Source organism: Tachypleus tridentatus, chromosome 5, assembly GCF_004210375.1.
Source record: "Tachypleus tridentatus isolate NWPU-2018 chromosome 5, ASM421037v1, whole genome shotgun sequence".
In the NCBI taxonomy this organism is placed as follows: domain Eukaryota; kingdom Metazoa; phylum Arthropoda; class Merostomata; order Xiphosura; family Limulidae; genus Tachypleus; species Tachypleus tridentatus.
In genome coordinates, this window is record NC_134829.1 from 50,543,086 (window position 1) to 50,552,332 (window position 9,247).

The 9,247-nt window shown below is 30.6% G+C and overlaps 1 long non-coding RNA gene across 5 annotated transcripts; it reads right to left on the bottom strand.

Moving 5' to 3' along the window:
* Positions 1 to 840: 840 nt before the first annotated feature.
* Positions 841 to 8,991, bottom strand: LOC143251145 (uncharacterized). Of its 5 annotated transcripts, XR_013028519.1 has the most exons (5): positions 7,619 to 7,699; positions 6,645 to 6,926; positions 2,979 to 3,073; positions 1,403 to 1,590; positions 841 to 1,040 (listed from the first exon to the last, which is right to left on the bottom strand). It is a non-coding gene; the product is annotated as an uncharacterized LOC143251145 (long non-coding RNA). The 5 variants fall into 5 exon arrangements; XR_013028520.1 differs by lacking the exons at positions 6,645 to 6,926; positions 7,619 to 7,699 and adding an exon at positions 8,897 to 8,991; XR_013028521.1 differs by lacking the exon at positions 6,645 to 6,926 and having other exon boundaries at positions 7,619 to 7,717.
* Positions 8,992 to 9,247: the final 256 nt, after the last annotated feature.

Here is a 9,247-nt window from a genome sequence, read left to right on the forward strand (position 1 = left end):
AATGAGAACCCTTGTGATTTATAGCATTAGTTGCCTTTGATACAAATTTAAGTCTGATTAAGGTCATGGCTGAATGTGCTATATTTTGCTGTTTGACTCATCAAAAATAGTGGAAAGGTCAAATACTAAAATTTCATTATGGGATTGAAGGTGGGTAGCTGCAATTATAAACATGAAATGTAATGTTTGTTCTTTAATTCTGATATTTTAAACCACAAAATAGTTCTCACAGTTAAAGTTAGTACATCTGTTTAAGGCCCAGCATGGCTTGGTGGTTAAGGCACTCAACTCTTGTAATCTGAGGATCATTAATTTGAATCCCCGTCACACAAAACGTGCTCGCCCTTTCAGCTGTGGGGGCATTACAATGAGACAGTCAATCCAACTATTTGTTGGTAAAAGAGTTGGCAGTGGGTGGTGATGACTAGCTGCCTTCCCTCTAGTCTTACACTCTTGAAATTAGGGATGGCTTGCACAGATAGCCCTCGTGTAGCTTTGTGCGAAATTCAAAACAAAATTACCAAATTGCAAATTACATTCAAATTAAAGTTAATATGGTATTTTTTTAAACACATTGGTTTCTGAAAAACCAGAATGTATTAGAACACCTGAAGACCTTTGCATTTTTCATAAAAACTAACTAGAAAATAATGCATGATCTTTTATTCACAGGTTTCTACAGCTTATTTGAAGAAAAAAAAACAGTTGACAATTATTAATATCTCTGTTTTTTATAAAAGTTTAAGTGTCTTGAACCCATAAATTTACATTTTAACTCCAGTATATTTTTGTCATTAGCCAGAAGTTTTGGACATGGAACTTCAAAACCACTACCAATTTGAAACAGCTTTAACTTTTAATAATAATGACTAGAAGTACATTCATAAGTAATAAATAAACACATTGTTTTGAAACAGAATAGAACAATAAGAACAGTAAAATGAGACTGTGTAGAACAGAACATAGATTAGTAGATTTTAGTATGTGTCCTTGTGAAGTTACAAACTGTCTGACTTGTTGATATGCTTCCTGGAGATTTTCTAAACAAAAGTAAAACATTTTGTTCACAATAGACTGCAGTTAAATATTTGAGATAAAGAATGACCAAAGTTTTTATGCATAACATAAGTAGTAGTACACAAAAATTATCTTCACCATCAATACACAAGACAATTAAATGACTTATGTTAATATTAATAATAAGAAATTTGTTGGTTATGGATACATTTTTTTTCTTGTAATTGTTTTGAAAAAGACAATGAGAGCCACATGTTCTTATAAATACCCTTCTGAAAATAACATTTATAAAAATATATCTTTGTTGAAAATTTATGTTTCAAATCTTACAAATATGTTTTGATAAAATTAAGGCACATTAGGATATTTAACACAACCTACTGACCAGTTTTACTGCAATTTCAAAGTTTTGGATTGCCTTGTTGGTATTTGTGGTACATCTGTGTTCGAGATATTGCCCACTGAAAGTGTTTTTCAGTAGCTTGTTAAGCCGACATTTATTAATGCTTTCACTTTCTGGGAAAGCCAAGATCAATGTAGGTTTAAGATGGCTGTATGACAAAGACAGAGCCCCTAGCAATAGAAAGATAAACTAATGAAAAATACCTAGAACAATATACACAAAAACTCAAAATTATTCATACTTTATTTAGCTAGATATTTGTGAAAAAATTTTCTAAAAAAGGAAAAGGTGAAATAAAACAGCAGGTAACTATAAATATTGAAATGTCATAGGTTTGTGATAATATATAATTAAACCCCATGACAGTAATGTTCAACCAAAGTAGGATGTTAGCTATAATACATCACAAAAGACTGATAAACCTCATATTTAACTATGTTTTATGATGCAATACTGAAAGACTGCTTCAGAGAAAGATTAGAGCACTTCCTGTATTCAGTTATCCCAATAGTACATTCTTATTCATACATAAAATTCAATTGTTTAACCTCTTGTGCAATAAATTAAAGCACATGTGAAATTTTAACAAACATTTAACAGAAGCAGCACAATTCCAGTAATAAATAATTCAACACGTTAAAGTATGTTTGACTTCCAAGTTTGATCATTCCTAGAAATTCGGGAGAAAAATTATGAAAATAACCCAACCTCATGTTATCAAAGTTAACATACAGGGTAACATGAAGCAAACTGTTGGATAATATTTCTAAAAACCTTTCTCAGTTTTAATAATAATAGCCTACTAAATTTTAAATAGTTACTGTAAGTGATTCACGTGAATATAACCTCTAGTTCCATTAACCCCAAGCAACACTTTTTTCTTTTGCTACACTGTCAATAACATTCTAAGTAATCCCATATCTGAAGAAAGCTTCACTACAAAAATAGAAAATGTAAGAACAAAGAGAAATTGAAACTATATTATGTGTCAAGTAAAGGTAATGAAAAGGCCAGGTTTTTATGTGTGTTATAAAAAAAACTACTAAAAATTAAATATTATTTTAATAACTTTAAAAATCTTTTAAGCTGCATTTTTTTTATAAACCTCAGCTAGTGAATAAGTTTGTAAATAGAAACATTTTACTGTGCTGAAAATACAACTAAACAAGTATTATTTCAACATATAACTAGTTTCATAAAAAGAATTTACTATGATACATGTATATTTACAAAATTGTAAAGATTTTCCCCAAAAATACTGTTGTATTGTACAGAAGTTATAATAGTAAATAGGAACCTTTAGTAACACTACATTTGGAAAAGTTCTCTTATAGTAGTCACTAATAGGTGAAACTCCTATTACTGGTTACTGTTTCTTTTGTTTTACAAAAATACACCTGTGTTATTGTTACTGGTTTAAGGTGACAAAATTGTAATCCGACTATGGAAGTTGGCTACTAAAGTAAATATGAACAAGATTTGTTTACTTTATTACCAACATTAACCAAAGAAACTTCCAAGGTTTCTTAGTGTTAGGTAATGGTGATTCTTATCTTACCTTCAACATCAGATCTCTAAATTCAGCAGAACTCACAAAGTAGTACTTCCATTTATTTATTTTATCTTTGTTTGTTTCTAGTAGTGTGAGCTGCCCTGAAAAATCAGACATTGATACAAACAACTGACAAGTTTATATGACTACAAGACAAGGAAATAAAAGTAGAATTAAATATTTATTACAGCAATAGGTAACTTCATGCACGATATATGTATATTTTTTAGGTTTACATAAGCCAAGAATGTAAGATAATGCATTAGAAAAATGCAACATTTCTTTAAAAAGTTTCCTAATTATTTTAATTAACTGTAGACTGCATAACTGAAGATACAAGATTGGTAGAAGTATCAAACAGAAGAGTAATAAATAAATCAATAATTCTTTTTTTTTTTTCTCTGGTTAAAACGTTTCATATTAGAAAAAATGGCTAGCACTTTGTATATTTAATGTGCAACAAAATGCTATGCAAGTGATACCTTGCAAAATACCTGCACTTCTATCTATATTGTTACACATCCACATTTTCTCATTTGAAACAACAATATACACAAAGGAAAGTAACTTATGTGTAAGTCACTTTAGTTTCACAGAATGAACCACATTATATTTGACACCTCAGTAGTTTTTTTGGGTTTTTTTAACCCTAAAAACAGTTTGATCATCAACAATGTGTCAGTGCAAACTTAGGTACAGTGATTAAATAGTATTATAAATTAAGGTTTTTTTTATAAGTTTTATTTTTGATCAAGAATAACTGTTTGGAAACTTATAAAACTGGCTTTAGTTTATATTTCTTTGTTTCTTTCACATTATTTCAAATTTTGTCTTTGATCAATTTCCTTTCAGATACTTTGATAAAATTTCTGGAATAATAGCTTGAAAAACATCTGAAACAAATTTACACATGTGAATAAACCAATAGGTTTTCATAAATTATTTTCCTTAAGAAGATGCACAAACTTCATTATGATTTGTTAAAATAGTGTTCTTAAATTTGCATTAAAAACCACTGGAAAGAAAAACAACTATAGTAAATATAGGTGAGGCTGGTATTCATATAAAAAGTGTCATTACCAACTATTCAGTTCTTTACTTTATATAGTTGCACAATATCAGGTGTAACTTCAGAGTTATTGATGAGGGAGTGGAATTATTAAAGTCCAGTATAACACGATGATCTCAAAACGTAGATTAAACTAAAGCTCCTTTGAACTTAGACTTTAAGATTAAACATTTTTTGCAATACTACGTTTATTTATCATACACGTTACAATGAATGTTTTAAACACTTAACTACTGTTTAAGAAACAAACACCGTAAACAGATTTCACACTCTTTCATTTCTTTTAATTAATGTGAGGCATTAAACCTAATAATTAATTTTGTTATTAAACACATTCACATATTTTATAAGTCTTAAAATAAATTAATACCACAGTTATCTAATTTCAACAAGAATACTATATGTGAATCAAATTAAGTGTGGTTGAAACAGGTATAAAGATCTATACCTGTATTCTTACCCCCATACAGAATTTGAGTCTAACAATTTACTTTACAATGAAAGTGACAGATACGTTATTTACATGATTATAAATAAGTAGATATATTTAATAAAAGGTTTTAATACATTTAAAATATATATATATCTTACAGATAGCCAAAATCTTTAGGAAATTCTTACACCAGCTTCTGAACAATATAAGATTTTCCTGAACTTTGTGGGCCCATGAACACCAAAGTAGGATAAGACTTACATGCAAGAAAGCTGATTTAAAATAAACATTTGTTACTGAGACAGCTGCAAAACCTTTCCACAATTCTAATTCTTATTTAGTGACGTATCTTAATTAAAAAATCTAGAATTCATAAAGTCCTTTACTTTTCACTAAACAGACCTGTGGAAAATCTTAATGATTGTACTATTTACAGCTTTTACCTAACTCAGTAATTTATCTTAATGTGTATTGTTTCTCACTGAACCCACAAAACGTATTTCATGTGAACTGGAACTGTCATGACCCAAAAAAATACAGTTATGTAACATAGATAATTACTGCCTTAAAAAAAACCTAAGACAAAGTTAAATATAACATCATAAATTAAACTCAAGTATAAAACCTTGAACAACTACACACGTAATGTATTTTGCACATAAAAAAGGAGTACCTTGGAGAGTCAGTGGTAAGTTTATGGACTCACAATGCAAAATCTAAAGTTTGATTCCTTATAGTGAAAGTGCAGATAGCCCATTGTGTAGCTATGCATTAAGAAAAGAACAACACAAGTGATCCATTCTTCATAAAAGTATGTGTAGATGTAGCAACTTTTAATTATTTAGCACAAGAATACACACTTCTGACTGACTTGTCATAAAGTGTGGATAATTTATTTACTTTTGTGACAAATTTGCCATCATTTTATGCATATAGTCAATTATATGTATAAAATAAAACATTTAAGACACCAAAATTTAAATTCTGACCAAAGTCAGAAGCAAGAGGTCAAAGGTCAAAATACTTGGAACTGTCAAGGGTATGTGGCTTAAAGAAAATAGCACTGTAAAACTACAAAATATCTTTATAATCTTTTGTACATTCAGAGCATACTAAAAACTGGATATTTCTGGTAACCATTCTGTAACAAAACATTTAAATTAAAAAACATCTCTGAATAGACAAAAGTGAAAGGATGAACTAAATAATATCTTTCACATTTTTACTTTCTTCTATTTTGATGGAAATAAACGTTAGTAGTCATTAACTTGATAAATATGAAGACTAAAAACTGATATATCAACTTTTTTTTTTCTCAAATCTCCAAGGTTTTGCAGATTTAAGTGTCCAAGGAAAACTTTATCCAGTAGTGTTTGTGGTAATCTAAGTGAACACAAGTTTTTCAGATCTTATCCTGTATCAGATACTGTGTTCTAAACTTATCTGAAGATAACACTCCTTTACCAATATTGTTGTGGGCTGAGTATTTTTTAGTTTAATTTAGATATTTGTATTGTTTTTGGCTAGAGGAAGTTTTTAGTACCATATAATGACTATATCATAATTATCATTATGGGTAATAGCAGATTTCACAGAATCCAAGTCATTGTTTCCAAATACACAGTAACACATGATATTACTCTCTAATACAAATACGCAAACAAAAAGTGGAACATTTGCAACACTAGAGAAGGTTTTTTGTGATCTTTTAATTCTTCACTTTAGTCTGTAAAATAATAAAGCAAATATTTGAAAATAGCTGGTGTTTATGCAATACGTATCATTTTTTATTTATTTACAGTAATGAACATCAAACGAAACTTATAATTTTCTTACACTATAAATATATTTCTGATAGGTACTTAACCTCTTTCCACACAAACTGCTATTCTCATTTAGTGGTGTCCCCATATGCAGAAAATATTTTTACACATGCCACAAGCCTTTTATCTCCCATCAACAGAATGGACTGATTCCAATACGTCTCTCATGCAACAACCTCTAACTATGAGAATGCAACCTACTCTCATGTCACATGTCGATACAATTCTACTGAACTATCACTTCCAGTTTCCAGAGAGAAGGAAGGGTTAGAGATGTGTGAGGTAAGTACCTATTGAAACATCTTAAGTATAGGGAAGTTATACTGCCAATGCAGTACATTACTTACTCTCACATAAATAGCGAGAATCCCACACTGAATAGGTGAAGGAACCATGTGAGGGAAAGAAAGAAGCATTCTTTGCAAGAATCCAAAGAACCCTCCCTCATATGAGATGGTCAAATTCTGAGATCTGAAGTAGAGGACTGCACCACTTCTGAACTAGGTATACTCTTCACCCATTGTAGAAATATGTTGCACATATGGCAGAAAATAGAGGAGCACATCCAACTGGAAGAGAACTAAGGTTGGACAGCAATCCAAACTATGCAATATTCATGAAACTCTATCCTAGAGAATATAAAAGTGGGTATAATTAAAAGGTTTGTTTTGGTATATTTTTCATATAGTGCTATTAGTATTAAAAACATTACACACTGCTAGCTATTAATGTTTTTCACAAATTAACTGAGTACGCTCAAGTATGTAATTGTCAATTTTTAGGAAGATAGACAGGGGTCATTGTTATATGCATCGAAGTGGTGGTTATATTTCTATATGTACAGTAAAGTTGAGGTTTACTGTTTTGTGAATATACCTCTATCTCCCTGAATAATAATCACTACTACCTAATAACTAGAAAATTTTTGAAAGTTTGAGAAAGTATTTAAACGTAAAAAGATATAAGTTATGTAAAATCACGGTACAATGTACAGAATGTTGATTGGCTAAAAATCTGTTATAGTTGTTGATTAATTATTGACTTACTGAGTTTTATCAGTTTGTCTGTTAAATCAATTATGTGAAGATTGAGTTTGTATTTGGAAAAAGAAATAAAGACAAAGAATAACCACAAATATGAAAAAATTAGCAAATAAGTGACTGCTTAACATTATTTTTAAAGTTAGGCCTATTGTTAGCTAAGAGGAATTTGTACCCATCACTGAATTGTTACTTGAAGAAATAAAATGCTTCAGTTAATGCATCACATGGAGAAGGCTTTACATTATTTTTCAAAAAATGATCCAAAATAATCAACCCACAAAAAGAGAAACCTTTACAACACTGGAGTCGGAACAAGGATTATTAAAACGTAGACTTAACTTCAATATAACAAACTGGCGTGAAACAGAATAAAAAATATACTGGAACTGAAAAAAAGTGGAAATAAGACCAAGGAAAACTGAATATGATTGAAGGCGATATTTAAGAAAACACAGGAAACATCACACAAAAATTATACAACAGAAATGAGGTAGCAAAAAAAACAACAAAACAACATCAGTGAAGTATGAAAGAGTATATCTGATGTAAAGAAGGATTATAACACAAAACTGAAGAAATACAAAATAACATAACTGAAGTACAGAAGATTTACAACACCGAGATCTTAGTATAACACAAGTTCCCAGATTAAAAAGTTAGTTTACAACTTAATCTTGGCCTTCAGTAGAAGTGTTGCTTGCTGTCCAGTGCACTAGTTTATTACCTCCACCACCAAAGGTTATTTTAATGGAGGTTATGTTTTCATCCCTGTGTGTGTGTTTGTTAACACAATTTCTGAAAATTAGTTGAAGAGATTTGGAGAAATTTGGTATATATTTGAACTATAACCCAACTTATAAATTAGTTTTTGGGTGTCTAAGTCACAGCAAGACCATACAAAAAAAATCTCCACTTGTTAACATGAGATCCAATTTTTCACACTATTTTTAGTCTGTGACTCAGTCAAAATGTATTAAATTTTAATAAAACTTTATGGGCATATGTAGAATATTCTTTTATCCTGCTAACAGGGGAACTGAGAGCCAGCATAGGCCCAGGATCAGTAATATCATCAGACCCCTCTTTTACTGTATTTATTAACTTTTGCCCAGTTTTCATAAAAGAAATTTAGTTGACATACTTCTTAACAAATCCATGAAAAAGTATTGGCTATTTTAGCTCATTAAGCAGCATGCATTTCTAATGAGCTTTGGAATATTCCACTGCCAGGCCCCTCTACAAACATTAGCTCCAAGCAGCTGCTCTATACCCCCCTCCCCTCTCGTCAGCCCTATCTATCAATAATGTATTTTTTGAGCTGAATTGGTCAACACTGTATGCCAGAGTTATACACTCTAGTTTAATTGTTTTTATCAGTAAACTATAAAGACTACTTTCCACGTTACTTTTACATCGTATCTTATATTCGTCAAACTCAATCAATCAGAAAATTATTCACATTCGCTACATCATATATTTTTCTCATTGTTCCTCCAGTTATTTGAGGTTATTATTTCTACCTGAAAGGTAAATCACAACATATCGGAATGTCTCACCATCATTCAATCTCATCTACTTAGTCACACTAAACCATTTGAGTAGGTCACACATTAAATAGGCCTACATTTGTATATACACATAAATATGCAAAAAGAAGTCCTAAATAGAGTAGGAAAATGCCCAACAAGAGGTCTCACTAGTAAGTTGCACGGCCGTCGTTGGGAATAACTTTAAACATTCGCTTTGGCATGGTCGCTATAAACGTTTGCAGAAGGCTGGCTGGAATGTTATTCCAAGTGGTAAAGATGGCTTCACGAAGATCATGAACTGTTTGGAATTTACGTCCATTTCTATAGACTTCCCTTGCCGTCCACCCCCAAACATTTTCAATGGGGTTCAGTTCAGGC